The sequence below is a fragment of the Felis catus genome, chromosome B1, assembly GCF_018350175.1.
Source record: "Felis catus isolate Fca126 chromosome B1, F.catus_Fca126_mat1.0, whole genome shotgun sequence".
Lineage (NCBI taxonomy): Eukaryota > Metazoa > Chordata > Mammalia > Carnivora > Felidae > Felis > Felis catus.
Genome location: NC_058371.1, coordinates 112,964,417 through 112,980,917, shown reverse-complemented (window position 1 = coordinate 112,980,917; position 16,501 = coordinate 112,964,417).

Sequence of the window (16,501 nt, the reverse complement as noted above, 5' to 3'; positions counted from 1 at the left end):
CAAAGAAAATCAAAGTACTCTCAGAGATTTGTTGAGCCAAGGAGACATTCACCTGGGACCACTTTAGAGATCAATTTTCAAAGCCCATAAAAAATAAATGGAAGTGTCCTTGTGTGAGTCTGTTAGCATCTGTACCACTGCATTATGCATGATTCTGGCCATGTTCATGGTGTGTCTATTCATCACGCTGTTTCCACAAAAGTTTTTCTTTTTCGCCAAATAGGAGATATCAGGACCAAATCCATACTAACCTCTCTCTGGCTTCTTGGCAGGAGTGTCTCTTGTCCTTTTCAGCCATGTGTAAGTTCCCTTTGGTATAGTCACAGAAGTTTGACCTCTTCCCTTAGGGGGCAGTTTCAAAGGCTTGGAGACATTTCCCTAATCTTCATATTTCCTCGATAAGTTTTCTTTCTGCATTCTGTCATTTCTTAAAAATTTCAGATAAACTTATTAATGTCAGTCTGTCTAAAGGAGGTTAAATATGATTTTCACATAAATGTTATAACAAGAAAAAACCCATAGATCTGATTCCTACCCTCTGCTAGTTTACCCACATATTCATAGGTATAAAAGGAAACCGTATTGCGGGTTGTTTTTAATTTTCACTAACAGGAAGTAATTGATTCATTTTAATGTTGGACTGTGTAAAATCTAAGTTTGCATTTGAATTACAATTTCCAAAAACAGTGTAATTATAATTGCCTATTAGGGTGATTTCTGTGTTTTATAAGCATTGAAGTTTTGGATACCACAGAAAGGAGAAAGTGCGTGTGCCATTTTTCTTTTCTTCCACAGATTTAATCTATGCTAATAGCTATTCAAACACTCTCCATTTCAAACTCTATTCAGACTGCTGAATATTTGTCTTTAGTGCTGTTTCTCCCTTGCCCAAGATAGTAATTGCCTGTGTAAAAAAAAAAAAATCATTTTGTTTATTTTGCCTATACTCCAAATCCCCTATTGTAGTTTATTTTATATTGCGTGTTCTGCTGTTCTAGCTTTCTTAATTTCTTCTGAGGCCTATTGTTTAAATCTTGTGAATAATTGTCATTAATTTGTCAGAAAAAAATATTTTAGTCCAAATCATTATTTATGTGAGTTGTCATTAGATTTATATGCTTGATAACTGCATACCACAACTGAGCCTTTCCTGCGGACCGTCAACAGCATCTGAGACAATGGTTTAAGTGGCGACACTTAAGAAACTTAGCAAGTTCTATAAGTGTCAACTTTGATCTTTTTTCTGTCATGCCCTTAAATTAGAGACATATTTGTGCAGTGACCAAGACTTCCAGAAGCCAAATCCCTCTTTTTTCCTCAAGAATGACTTTCCTGAAGGAGAATAGAGCTCATTTACAAATTTTAGTCAGTTGTTCCTTTGTTTCAGAAAAGCTTGGAATTGAGACAAATTGGAGGAAATGTGTAATTTTTGACGTGAAAAGCAGTGAGATGGATATGAATCTAAACCATAAATTTTTCACTCAGCCGTATAGGCTTAAACAGAGGGGGAATAATGTTCTTTTGCAACTCTAGGCATCAAGAAAAGCGAGTTTCTGCTACAGCAGAGTTTGCGGACTATGAACAGGTACCACTGGAGGGAGGTGATGCGCTTTCAAGTAGTACCTATGTGAATGGTTTATTATAATGGTTAGGTGTTTACTTTTCATCCAACATTTTGTCATGGAAAATGTCAAAATACAGTCAAATAGGAAGAATTTTATGGTGAACACCCATAAACCTATCACCTAGATTCTACAATTAACATTTTACTATACTTGTTTTATCACATACATAACCTTCTATCCATCCCTTGATCTAGCCATCAATTCCTCTTATTTTTCATGCACTTTCTGCGTCTTATTTTTAATGCATTGCAGACATCAGTACATTTCTTCTAAAACCCTTTAGCATGCAGATAGGTCATTAATGAGAGTTCAATATTTTTTATAGTTTATTTTTCTGTGTGAGTTGACTTCACTGACTTTAACAAAATGCATACACGCACCTGTGTAACCCAAACTCCTATACAAATATAGAATATTACTATCACTCTAGAAAGCTCCCTGGTGCCTGTTATTCCTTAATCCCTGTCCCTACTTCTTATCCTCAGGCAACCACTGTTGCTATGTGTGTGTATAAATATATATATATATTTAACCATAAGTAGATGTACGTATTTTGGAACATCAAATAAATGGAACCAATGATAGGTATGCTTTTGCTTAATACGTCTTTCACTCAGCCTATTTTTTTTTCTACATCCCTGTTGCAGTAGTTCATTCCTTTGTATAGTTGAATAACATTCTATTCTTTTTGTACACATTATCACCTTCCTTGTGTGGAATTGTAGCTGTCAAGTTATAGGATAGGTATATTTTTTTTACTTTTAGAGGAAATATAGGGAATTTTTTTCCAAAATGGTTGTACCATTTTATATTACCACCCGTGATGCATGAATGGTTTGGATGTGTTATCATCAGTCTTTTTATTTTATTTTTTAGTTTTTACTTTTTAATGTTCATTTATGTTTGAGAGAGAGAGAATGCAAGCGAGGAGGGGCAGAGAGAGAGGGAGACACAGAATCTGAAGCAGGTTCCAGGCTCTGAGCTATCAGCAGAGAGCCTGATGTGGGGCTCAAACTCGTGAACTGTGAGACCGTGACCCGAGATGAAGTCAGACACATAACCGACTGAGCCACCCAGGCACCCCTGTCATCAGTCTTTTTAATTTTACCCTTTCCGGTAATATGTGTGGCACTCATTGTGATTGTAATTTGATTTCCTGGGTGTTTATATTTAATATGTTTTAGGAAAAAGACAATAAGTTTATGATTTCAAGTATATCAGGCCCAAATAAAAAGTGTGTCAATTTAAGATGAAGTTAAATTAAAATTCCAGGTAAATAATAGTTGAGGTGGCATATGGATATAGCAAAATTTATGAAGTGGTTTGTGAATAAAAGTTTGGAAAATGCTGTTATAGAGAAGGTTATTTTTCAGACTTCCTCTATTTCTATGGCTTTTTTTGGACTGAGTCAATATATCAAATGTAAAAATCTTTAAGAAATTTAGACATTTTTTTTTCAAAGAAGATGTACAGATGGCCAATAAGTACACAAAAAGTTGTTCAGCATCACTAATAATCGGGGAAATGAATATCAAAGCCGCAATGAGATATCACCTCACATCTTTTAGCATGGCTATTATTGAAAAGGTAAGACAAGAAAAAGACGCAAAGCAAAAAACAGACTCTTAAATACAGAGGGAGGTTACCAACCTGTGGCTGCTGGAGGGGAAGTGAATGGAGGGTTGGGTGAAATAGACAAAGGAGATTAAAAGTGTACTTAGTAATCCACAGAATTGTTGAATCATTATATAGTACACCTGAAACTAATATAACAGTATGTTAATTACAATTGAATAAAAAATATAGGAAATAATGAGTGTTGGTGAGGATGTGGAAAAAAGACAATTCTCAGGCACCACTGGTGAAAATGTAGGCTGGTGCAGCCACTATGGCGGATAGTATGGAGGTTCCTCAAAAAATAAAAAAGTAGTGGGGCGCCTGGGTGGCTCAGTCGGTTGAGCGTCCGACTTCGGCTCAGGTCACGATCTCGCAGTTCGTGAGTTCGAGCCCCGCGTCGGGCTCTGGGCTGATGGCTCAGAGCCTGGAGCCTGTTTCCGATTCTGTGTCTCCCTCTCTCTCTGCCCCTCCCCTGTTCATGCTCTGTCTCTCTCTGTCCCAAAAATAAATAAACGTTAAAAAAAAATAATAAAAAATAAAAAATAAAAAAGTAGAAATACCCTATGATTCGGCAATTCCACTTCTGGGTATCTTTCCAAAGAAAATGACAACGCTAACTAGAAAAGATACCCCCATGTTCACTGCAGCAGCACTTACAAGAGCCACGCTATGGAAAATACCTAAGTGTCCATAAAGAAGACATGGTGTAGACAGCCATGGTGTAGACAGCCACACAAAGAAGGAAATCTAGTCATTCGTGACAACATGAATGGACCCTGAGGGCATTGTGCTAAGTGAAATAAGCCAGACAGAGAAAGATAGAGACTGCATAATCTCACATATATGTGGAATTTAAACAAAAAAACAAACTCATGGATACAGAGAGCAGATGGATGGTTGCCGGAGGTAGGGGCTGAGGGGTGGGCAAAATGCAGGAAAGGTGTCAAAAAGTGGAAACGTCCAGCTTTAGAATAAATGTTATGGGATTGTAATGTACAGGATGGTGACAGCATACATACAGCATAGTTAATAATCCCGTGTTGCATATTTGAAAGTTGCTAAGACAGTAAATCTTAAAAGTTCTCATCACACACACACACACACACACACACACACACAAGATTTGTAACTGTATGGTGACAGATGTTCATTAGACTTATTGTGGTGATCATTTCACAATATATACAAATACTGAATCATTATGTTGTACACCTGAAACTAATGTTCTATGTCAATTATATTTTAAAGTAAAAAAAAGAAATTCCAAGAACCATTATCCACTACAGAGCTGTCGAGCTCTGAAATTAGAATTCTGTGTCAGCCTCGGGTGAAAAAGATTTCAGGTGCCGTCCCTGTTGTTGAGGCTAGGTTTCGAATAAAGGAAAACTGTTACAAAGGCGAAACAGTAAGGTGGATGTAAGTACCCATTGGAGCCAGCCGGCTGGTTTGCTTTTTGGTTCCACCACTTAGTTGCTGTGAGACCTTGGCAAATTACCTCACTTCTCTGTGCTTCTGTTTCCTCATCTATAGATGTGGGGAATAATAGTAACAAATTCATGTGGAGTTGTGAGATATATATGAGGAAAAACATGTAAATAGCACAAAGTAGATACCATAGAAGGGATGAGCTAGTATTATTACTACAGATGTAGGAGAATCAGCCCCATGAGGGGAAAGATTCTGCAGGCCAACATCTCTAACTGAGGAATGAGGCAGAAAAGTAAGCACCTGTAGCAAGCAGAAAGACCCATATCTCATTGTCGGCCTGGTATTTGTTTCTCCTCCTTCTGGTACAGCAACTTGCCATTCCTTTGGGCAAAAGCCTTCCCCAATTCTCAGTGTTGGTGAGGCTCACTTTATTTCTCAACATTCTTATCCCTTGGTTTACACGGATTGGTCATGAAATGGACACTTGATCTCAGTCGAGATATACTCCTCGATTGTAGGGTTTCCACTGGTGCTACTGAGAAAGAGTAACTCCCTTTCTCTCTGGCTGAGCTGCTAAGCTGATAAGACATAATGATGGTCCTGCTGGGTGTCATTTTGCCACCTTCTGGGGAGAGCCTTCAGGAGACTGAGTCCCAAAGAGAGAAATGCAGAACTGGAGAGAGAAAATGAGAGAGACAGAAAGAGGCAGAGAGAGACTGAGAGAAACAAAGTGAGAGACAGAGATAGAGACAGAGAGGGATAGCATTAGAAAGACAGAGAGAGAGACACACAGAGAGACAGCATGAGAGAGAGACAGAGACAGAGAGACACAGAGAGCAACAGAGAGACCGACAGAGACAGGGACAGAGAGAGAGACAAAGAGAGACAGTCTGGCAGAGGGATAGAGACACAAAGAGACTCACAGGGAGAGACAGAGTGAAAGAGAGAGAGAGAAGCAGATTGAGAGACAGAGACTATGAATTGCTGACATCATTTGAACAACTGTCTCCAGCTGTATTAATTGGACCTCGCCAGCTGTGGACTAATACAGTATCTTTTTTTTTTTTTTTTGCCTAAGCCAGTTTGCTTTGGTTTCAGTCATTTATATGTGAGAATCCTGATGAATACAACTTTTATCATCAAGGGCACATTTTTGCACGATAATTTTCTTGGGGTAAGGGGGCTTTGCTGTGTTTATGTAAACATCTCTCTCGACAGAAACTTCTGTGGGTGGTTTGTGTAGATGACGTGGAGATACTGGCAGAGCCAGCTTTATGAAATTCCCCAACAGTCAGGAGACAGGTTTGGAGAGAAGTGATGCCAATCAGTTTACCATGTAGCTGCCATAGGAACCAGGAAGAAACTGGTTAGCTGGCCTGGCCATCTGGGTTCCACGGTCTGTGTGAGGTGGTGTGGAGAGGGCCGGGGGGGCCTGGGGGCAGGTAAGATTCTCGGGCAAATCTGTGTTCCTTCGGTACCTCCCTGGCACTGCAAATGAGACGCGAGATTCTGTTCTACTTCTCTTTTCTCAGTCTGCCTCTCCCAATTGTCACTGCAGAAACTACCAGAACCTCTGCCACCAGATCTCAATACTATTTGATAACACCTCTGATAGTAATCCTACCTTATATCTGCAGGCAAGGACTCGCGTAACATGGTGTGATCATCTGATCTCAACTGGCCCGGCCATGTGGAAAAGGTGACTTTCTGTCATTTGGTGGCACTGGAAATAAGCTTGAGGTTATATTTACAACTAGTGACTGCCTAATCATGATATCGGTAAATGCGGCTTCTCGTGGCAAAGCTGGATAATTGCACTTCTCGTTGTTAACATCTCCTGTGCCTCAAAGAGTAATTACAGATAATGAGAAAGTTTAGGTTCAAAGGACTGTGCATATTATTAACCGGTGACTGGAGGGTGCTTGAATGGTGTCACAGGGGTTAACCACCGAGGCCTCAACTGCCTGCTCACGCTCAGCTGAAGGCCAAACAGCAGGTGCTCGACCCTGGCGCGCAACCATTGTCAACTCCACACAGGCCTCAGTTATGGAACCCTAACCGCTCAGGACGGTGAAGAGAAAGTGGTGCTAAGGGATAGGTGGGTTCGAGATGGCAGTGAGGGGGTGGTTAGGGGTGGGGGAGAGAAGCCCGTAAAAGTAACCTGTGACGATTAGCAAGGGCTTTCTGGCGATGGCCCATTCTCTCATCACTTCCTTTATTCACTTATTTTTATGTTCCATTCACTCATTCAAAAACATACTGAAACTCTATGAAGGCGACGGGCACAGCCCAAGTGCTGGGTACAAGATGAGGCTGCCCTCACAGAGCGTGTGGTGCAGCTGGGGAGACAGATGTTGAAGGAGGACGGTGATAATTATTCCTGAGCACAGACACAGTGTGCCATGCCAGAATCTAACCTAAATGTTTATTTACTTTTGAGAGAGAAAGAGTGTGAGCAGGAAAGGGCGGAGACAGAGGGAGACACAGAATCTGAAGCAGGCTCCAGGCTCTGAGCTGTCAGCACAGAGCCGGATGCGGGGCTCAAACTTGCAAACTGGGAGATCATGACCTGAGCCGAAGTCAGTGCTTCACCGACTGAGCCACCCAAGTGCCCCAGCGCTTACCTGCTTTTAGATAGGCATAGGATTCTTTTTATTTTGTAGTTTTAGTTTTAGTCATTTATTCAGTCACCAAATAAAAGTAAGGTGCAGGAATTTATAAGAGGCAAAGAATAGTAGGTCAACAAGACAGAGAAAAGAAAGGATTTGGGGATTTTCTTTGTTCCATTATACCTTTTTCAAAGATCCCCACCCCCTTCTATTTGAAATCTCTTTTCCCACTAAAATAGATCATGAAATTTTCCATGTTTATTGTAATATATACCATTTTATAAGTATCTATCCGATGAATAACCGAATAATCCGATAAATAAACCGAAGTTCACACACAGTAACCATGAATAATAAAAAAGTTTTAGAAGGCAATCTGAAGGATTAGAAGTTTGGATAAGAATGAATAGGGGGCACCTGCCTGGCTGGCTCAGTCCGAACATGTGATCTTGATCTCAGGGCTGTGAGTTCAAGCCCCACATTGGGTGTGGAGCCTACTTAAAACAAGAATGAATAAATGTGATAGTAATTGAAATTAAACTATGATAGAATTTAAATACAAAAAAAAAGCTAACTTTAAGTGAATACATAAACAGAGATGTTACAAGAAAGGTCAATAAGTCATTTCAGAGGGTCCAAAAAGCAATAAAAAGAATTTTAATTGATGTTTGAAAGCAAAGGTCAGAGAGAAGAGCAGAACAACGAACAAATACCTTCAAGGGCCACGGAAGTAATGCAAACATACAAAGCCACTGCATCTCATGGAGTGGGGAGTCATGGGCATCTGCATAAAATCATTCAAATTTAAAACACTCTGTATAAGAAAAATCATGCTGATCAAACAATTTGTAACCTTAGGAACAAAATGATGAATTCCCCAAACTAACGGAAAATACAAGTGGAAGCCTTGAACAAATCCTTTCTATGCTGTAAGTCATGTTCTGTGCCATTTCTCTCTTTCCTGATCTGCTATCAGCTATCTGCTCTGGCTCCTGGTGATCCATGTTAGTCTGGTTGCTTGGGAAGATAATCCTTCTCTATCCTTAGCATACCCAGCAGTTACTCAGTTGGGTTTTGCTGGGATTTGACTCTAATTATTATGGGTATGATGGCTCAGAGGGGATGCAGGGGTCAGATCAGGAGAAGGGCAAGCATTGCCTAGTCAGGTATTTGAATGAGATGAACCCTCTTCAAGTGGATGTGTATGGGGGAGCAGAGGGCTCTACCTTTCAACAATGGGGAGGGAGCCTCCTCTGCATACCTCAGGAATTCAAGAGAATCTGGGGGACAGGAGTGCCAAGGTTCTCAAATGCATCTACTCCAATATCCCCATCTCCATTTTCAGGGTCCCACTTCTTTCCCACCATGGCCCTGACTTTGGCTTTTTTTTAAAATTTATTTTGAGACAGAGAGAGAGAGAGAGAGAGAGCGAGCAAGCACAAGCGGGGAAGGGCAGAGAGAAGACACAGAATCTCAAGCTGTGCTGATGGCAGAGAGCCTGATGCAGGACTTGAACTCATGAAGTGTGAGATCATGACCTGAGTCAAGATCAGGGGTCAGACGCTAACTGACAGAGCCATCCAGGCGCTCTAAGGCTCTGACTTTGGCTTTTGCTGGGAATCCAATCTCTCTCAATTTCTGTTATTCTTACAATTAAGTCTTCCAGCTGTAGGAGATGAGGGTCACTGTAAAACTGCCATTTTTCTTTCCTTTTTTTTTTTATTCTTGTACTTTGCTTCAACTTGTTGATTAATTGATCTGCCAGTCATTTTCTCTCTTTATTAACGCTCTCAGTCCCTACAGGTACTTTTTCCCACATACCTTCCAGATGCCTGTCTCTTGCACCAGTTAATGAACCTCTTTCCACCTGTATTCTATCCCAGTTCTCCTCGTAAAGGTCTTAGCAATCACCATAGCAGGAATAATAGCATACCACCTCCTACCAGTGATGTGGTCTGCTTTCCGATGAGCAGGTTAGTGATGCAGAGTCCCACCTTCAGTTTTGCTTCCTAGGACCATATGCAATACCAATTCTCTTAGGATGTGGGGTTTCTCATTCAGGTTATTTATTGGGAAAGTGCCCTCTGGAGAGGAGGAGTCAGAGAAGGAGTGACAATAGGACAAGGAGGAAAAACTAAACTAGGGTGTGATGTACGCTGGAGACTAGCTTTCCCTCATGGAAGATTTGGAGCAAGCATTGCGCTGTAGAATTGGCCCCATCTGTTGATACAAAAGACTGGCCTCCTTACCCCAGGTGGGACCAATTCTGCAGTGCAGCTCCCGCCCCAGATCACGGTCTGCATTTTCTGCCCCCTAACCCCAACACACATACGTAATAAAGAGTGGGCAATTGTCCATTGGGTTGTTACCAGCTGTTGAAATAAATGTTTAGGCTCAAGATGGAGCTGCTCGTGCCCAAGTCTGGTGTCAGGAAACTTGTCCCTGTGACCAGAGGCACAGTATTCTTAGCCAATCCCTGAATGCTAAACCATCTCTGGTCTCTACACTTATTTCATTGTTCCTTCTCATTCAAAAAAGGTTGACTATGCAGTCCCAGTCAATCAAATATTTTCTGTTTTTCTCTTCCTATTCCTTATTCTTTATCCTGTAGAGCGTTAACTTTAAAAATAAACTGGGAACTGGAAGTACAGTGGCTTTTCATTGGCTGAGTTGTGACTGTTGCTCATTGGCTGGGCTGTTGCCAGGGAGGAGGAAGCCCCTCCTTCATCCTGCCGGAATAGTCCCAGCAGGTCTGTCTCTTCCTGTTGTGTCTGCAAACTGATGACAAGTAGTAGGGTATGAGAGCTTCCATGCCATGCCAAACCTCCTGACTGACTCCATTGCAGTGAGGTTCCCCTATATTAATTTTCACACTTCCCTCTTTGATCCAGATCTTTCTCTGAAAGCATTGATGATCAGTAGTCAGGTTCTTTATATTTAGTGGTTTTGTCGTTTGGTGCCTCGAAGGACCTTTCTGGTTGTCATGTTCTACATAAGAGGGAAAATGCATAGCAGTTAGAAACCAGGTAAGGCCACATTTGCACAACAAGAAAGGTTAAAAGGGAGAAACTCAGGTATTTCCCATCTAAAGTCTATATCTTCCAAAGACCCATGTTTGAGTTCCATTAACGATGATGTGTCAGAAGACAAAACACCTACAACCATACGCAGACTCTTTGAAGACACCAATGAGTGAGTGTCATCGAATCTTTTATGTGTTTATTAAATTCTGTGGCATAAAAGTGTTTCTGTTAGAGGTAAAGATGGCCAGTTAAAAAATAGAGACAAACTAATCTGTATTAATCCAGGGAAAATCAGTTGTCTGCAACCAAATGACATGGTGTGAACACATCTTCCTATTTGGTGGAATTATCAGCTTTGCCCGTATGTGGATATCTTAGCCACCCTTGAGACATGTCACTGCTGTCACCTAAAGACAGACCTTGATGAATTTTCTTACAGGGTTGATCAGAGATGACCCTTGGGAGACAAAATGTTTAAGTATAGGGAGCTGTGACCTTTGTCTATATGATGCTGGTAGGCTGCTGCTTAAAAAAAGTATAGCTAATCAATAAAAAAAGATGAAGTCTGTATCTTCTCAGGAGAACTTAGGTGGCTCAGTTGGTTGAATGTCCAACTCTTGATTTCAGCTCAGGTCATGACCCAGGGTTGTGGGATCGAGCCCCACATCTGGTTCTGCACTGAGTGTGGAGCCTGCTTGGGATTCTCTCTCTCTCTCTCTCTCTCTCTCTCTCTCTCTGCCTCTGCCCCTCCCCTGCTCACATACGCACTCTCTCTCTCTCTCTCTCTCTCTCTCTCTCTCAAAAAATAAAATAAAAAAGGTATCCCTTGGTATTCCTTTCTTTTTCTTTTAAGGAACTATGGCTTTCTAATTTAATTTTGAGTGAAACAAGTTTGCAGAGATCAAAAGTTCCCCATAATGGCCATTGAAACTCTAAATTACTTTTGGTTAAGTCGGTCCACTTAATTTTAAATGTGCATGTGGAGGGGCCACAGTATTTGAACATAAAACTGGCCAGAGACCCAGTAGGGGGGCACCCTCAAAACATTTAATGACTGGGATCCCATTTCTTAGACGTTTTTCAGGAATGGTCCAGTTTTAGAAGGAACCAGACCAAAGGCCAGCACGGCTGCAGGAGGAACAGTCCAATCCTAGCAGGACTCGGACCAAAGACTGATGCAGCACGAATAGGCACAGGTCTTACTGGAGCAGTCTGACTCCCAAAAGGAGTCAGACTGAAGGCCTCCACATTTCCCACTAGCACAGTTCTGACAGAAACAGCCCCACCCCAAAAGGGAGTCAGACCAAAAGCCAGCACAGCTCAGACTGGCACAGTTCAAACAAAAACAGTCTGGGTCCAAAGGGGTGAGACCCAAGGCTATCACAGGTTCAGTAGCAAGAGCCTGCTTCCAAACAGGATTCAAACTGAAGGTCAAATGGGTATCTCTCAGAGATAAAAACAAAAACCAGAGCCTTACAACAGATCCTGAATACAGCCCAGAGAGCTCAGACACAAAGCGTGGAACTGGAAATCCAGGAAAAAACTCAACCTCAAACCCCAGGTTTGGTGAGAAAGCAGCGAACCCAATCAGTTGTGTGGGCACTGGCACCTGTTTGCTCACCAGCCTGAGTCATGTGGGGATCTTCTCTGGATCCCTGAACAGGCCACTAATGTGAACCTTAAAAACAAAACTACTGGTTATTTTCCCAGCAAAAGATGGGTTCATTCGGGAATGGCAGAGAACTGCAATCCAGGACAAGCAAGTGACAGCAAAACCATAGGCAACTCTGGAGAACAAAGGAGAGAAACACTTTTTTTTTTTTCTTTTACAAAGGAAAAGTGGGACGTTGGGAAGGCTATTATAAATAAAAAAGCCCATTGGAGTAAACTGGGAGCTGAAAGTACCATGGCTTTTCATTGGCTGAGTTGGAATCAAGGCATTGGCTGGGCTGTTGCTGGGGTGGGGTGGGGTGGGAGGAGGAAGCCTTCCTTCCTTCCCCTGGGATAGTGAAGGATCCCAGAGAGGGATAGTACCTACGTGCAAGATCCCGCTCTTCCTCTTGGGCCTGCAATCGATGACAAGCATCAGAGCTCTCCCAACTGAACCTCCTGACTCCCTGGTAGTGAAGTTGCCCTTTATTAATTTTCATAAAAGCTTCCTGCCTTCTGGGCCATTTTGCAGCTCTCCGAATGGAGACTCTCCACTTTATGAAGTGTTTGTAACATTTAAGTTGTTTTCTTTGGTGTTTTTATATAACACAGCCAACACACACAGCAGCTGGGGGCGGGGGGGAGGGGTTGTGCGTGCTCCAGGTGGTAAAGAGAGGCGGGCACCAGTAACCTCCACTGTAGCCATCATTGTCATTATCATGGTGGATAATATTGTGGAGGAGCAGCTGGTGGTTTTCCAACTAGAAAAAAGTTCCCTTTAATGGTTGTGAAATGATGCCACCTTTTTTCCTTCTACAGAGGTTATGTTTTCCTTAATGTTAAACTCTGCCTAAGTGGAAAGGCCTTTTCATTTGAAGAGGAAAAGCAAGCCAATTTATTAAATAGAGTGTTAAAAGGATCATTGTAGTGATTTCCCACAAGGCCTCCTTACACATTCCCCCCCCCCACACACTATTTTCCTAAGAATATCTGACTATTGGTTTTTGAGATAAAAATGCCCCTATCACCCCCCCCCCCCTTTTATTTTTCTTTTTGGTCAGCTGTAATCCAAGCAAAGATTTCCAAGTTGGTGAATTAATCCACTGTCTCCCGCTTACAACTAGCTAAAAAAGAATACAGTATCACATTATATAGTCACAAAAATACGTGCTTTAATATGTGAACAAGAATTAACATTTTGTGTAAAAAACCCATTTTGTCTCAATCCTTTCATGTAAGCACCTGAAAAATGGTTTTTCTGAAAGCTGCTGGGAAGCTTCCAGAGTGATCTACTGAACTACAAGTGTGAATCTCTTTGTAACATACAAGCAAATAATCCTCAGGCATGTTCTTATAGTTTCAAACTACTCCGGCCAGTTCTCACAGCAGAAAAGAAAAAAGTACTGTTCTAACAGTAACCCCAATTTTCTTCCCACATTCAGCATACGTGAAGGAATTTGGGGGAAATTTTGCATTTCGTGAAACCTATTTATAAAGTTTTCTTGTGAAAATATGACCATTGCAGCAATCATAGGGAGAGGAAGTGCTTGATCGATCTTTGTGCAGGTTATTGGCTATGAATATTGAAAGTGAAAGCTGCAGGGGCGCCTGGGTGGCTCAGTCGGTTGAGCGTCCGACTTCAGCTCAGGTCACGATCTCGCGGTCCGGGAGTTCGAGCCCCGCGACAGGCTCTGTGCTGACAGCTCAGAGCCTGGAGCCTGTTTCGGATTCTGTGTCTCCCTCTCTCTCTGCCCCTCCCCCGTTCATGCTCTGTCTCTCTCTGTCTCAAAAATAAGCAAATGTTAAAAAAAAATTAAAAAAAAGAAAGTGAAAGCTGCTGGGATCTGTGGTGTAGGCGTGGTGGGCTGAGGTATCTTGTTAAAAGGGAAAAACTTACACATTTCAGTATTCACAGACATTTCTAAGACTTCAAGTAGATACGACCTTTCAGGAAAAAAAAAATGCCTAAGAGGTGGATTGCTTTCTTTGCCAGGAGACAGAATTGTTGAGTAGATCTCAGGAGAGCAATAATGGCCCAGCATGGGTTTGATGGATTTGCAACTGGATAGGTATTAAAGAAAGTGTTCTAGAAATATTTGGAGGTTATGGTTTCCCTACTGAACTGCCTTGAAAATTTAGCTGTCCCTGCAGGTGTTGTATGATCTGTAAAACAATGTAGTGACTTGTGAGCTTTTGGAGGGAGGTGATGAAGGATGATGATGGTATGTTGAAAGAAATCAAAATTCTCTTTTTTGGTTAGGACTGGTGGCTTGGTTTACTGCATACTACCTAGCATTTATTGAGGACTCAGGTGCACCAGACGCTATCTAGGAGCTTTATTGCACATATTTATGAGGGAGATACTATTACTACCCACATTTCATATATAAAGAAATTCAGGCAAAGAGAGGGTAAGTAACTTGCCCATGGTTACACAGCCAGTTATTGATAGAGCAAAATTTAAACCTAGATAGTTTGACTCTGGAGCACATGCTCTTTACTATTTTGCTATACAACCTCCAAGGGTATAACCACAACTAAAAGAAGGAACCTAGAGACTTACAACATTCAAGTTACTTTGAAGCAAGGCTGCATCCCGGCAATACAGTGAAGGGAGGAATTGGATTATTTTCTGATGAATTTCGTCAATTCTATATGGCAGCCTATTGTTTTGAAAATGTCAAGTTCTTTTTATTCTTTGTTTAAAAAAATCTTTTTAAAGAGAGAGAACACGAGGAGTGCGTGGGTGGCTCAGTCAGTTGGGTGGCTGACTATAGCTCAGGTCATGATCTCGTGGTCTGTGAGTTTGAGCCCCACATTGGGCTCTGGCCTGAGCGCTCAGAGCCTGGAGCCTGCTTCTGATTCTGTGTCTGCCTCTCTCTCTGCCCTTTCCCTGCTTGCTCGCAGTTTCTCTCTCTCTCTCAAAAATAATAAACAATAAAAAAAAATTAAGAAAAAAAGAGAGAGAGCACGAATGGGGTGGGGGGAGCAGAGGGAGAGAGAAAGAGAGAGAGAGAGAGAGAGAGAATCCTAAGCAGGCTACACACTCAGCATGGAGCCTGACACAGGGCTCCATCCCATGACCCTGGGATCATGACCAGAACTGAAATCAGGAGTTGGGTGCTCGACTGACTGAGCCAGCCAGGTGCCTCAAAAAAGTCAAGTTCTTTTTTTTTTTTTTAACTTTGTTTGTTTGTTTGTTTATTTATTTAGAGAGCAAGCGAGCATAAGCAGAGGAAGGGCAGAGAGAGAGGGAGAGAGAGAGAATTCCAAGCAGGCTCTGCACTGTCAGCACAGAGACAGACTCAAGGCTCCAAGTCATGAATTGGGAGATCATGACCTGAGCTGAAACCAAGAGTCAGATACTTAACCACCTGAGCAACCCAGGCAACTCTCCCCCCCCCCCCCCCCCCCCCCGCCACCGCCCCATCAAAGTCAAGTCCTTGATGATGGTTTCTAAGTCCTCAAATACCGTTTAGTTTTCCTAAATTCTTCACTTAATTTTAAGTTTGTATCAGCTGAAAAAAACCAAAAGCACTGTGACATAAATGAAGAAAGTAGCTTGCATCTAACCTTGAGCTTGTTTCCCTTGGCCGATTTGGATTTCTAGGAGGATTTTAGAGAGACATATCTAATTTTAGTTGGGGAAAAAAGTTGGAGTCATCATGACCCTCACAGATCATCTGGCTTTGAGGAAACTGAGGGTCACAGAAGGTCAGTGGCTTGTGCAAAATCACACGCAATAGTTCAGAGAGGGGCTTATAGGCAGCCTAGAATGTTCACTTCCCAGAACAGAGCTCTTTCCACAATGGTGCCCTGTAAACTGAAGCGAGCCATCAGACAACACTTGAAAAATAACAGTGAAAAGTAACAGCCCTGGTGACAAGGCGTTTGCTGACAAAGAGGTAAAATCTAATGGAAAATCCCCCTGTTGGAAATCTCCTGGGCCATTCAGCCACGGAGAGTCCTCTGAGGAAGAATACCTTTGGCTCAAGCTTACCCTTTGATACAAAGGATGCCTGACAATGAGGTGGCTGGGGCTGGTTGGGCTGGTGATAATGACAAGTTGGCAACCAAAATGAGAATAAAGCAGATTTATGGCTTGAAATTCTAACCCAACCACAGTCAAAAACAAAGGACTATCAATTGCCAAGTGCTGGGGACCTCAGAGGATTTGATATCTTGGAAAATTAGGCCAATTTCTTCCTCATATGTCTAAGTCTTTAAAATATATCATGATACTCTAATCCTACCTTTGGTGGTTTGGGGCTAGTCTGATCATGATTGGTTTAAATTCGCAGAAAGTGTGTCCTATCTCCAGAAATTAATTTAAAACATCACAGCTGTAAGAACTAAATGTTACTGTGTCGTATGTGTCATATGCCTAGGCACATAAATATTTACTGACTAAATAAATAAATGAATATTTGTTCTAGTCAGCACATTACATCTCTGGTCAATCTTTACCTATTTTTATGTGGAGTCAATATTTAAACTTATGGTCAAAAGGCTTCTTTTAAATGACTTCACTAGAATTTAATTAAATAAC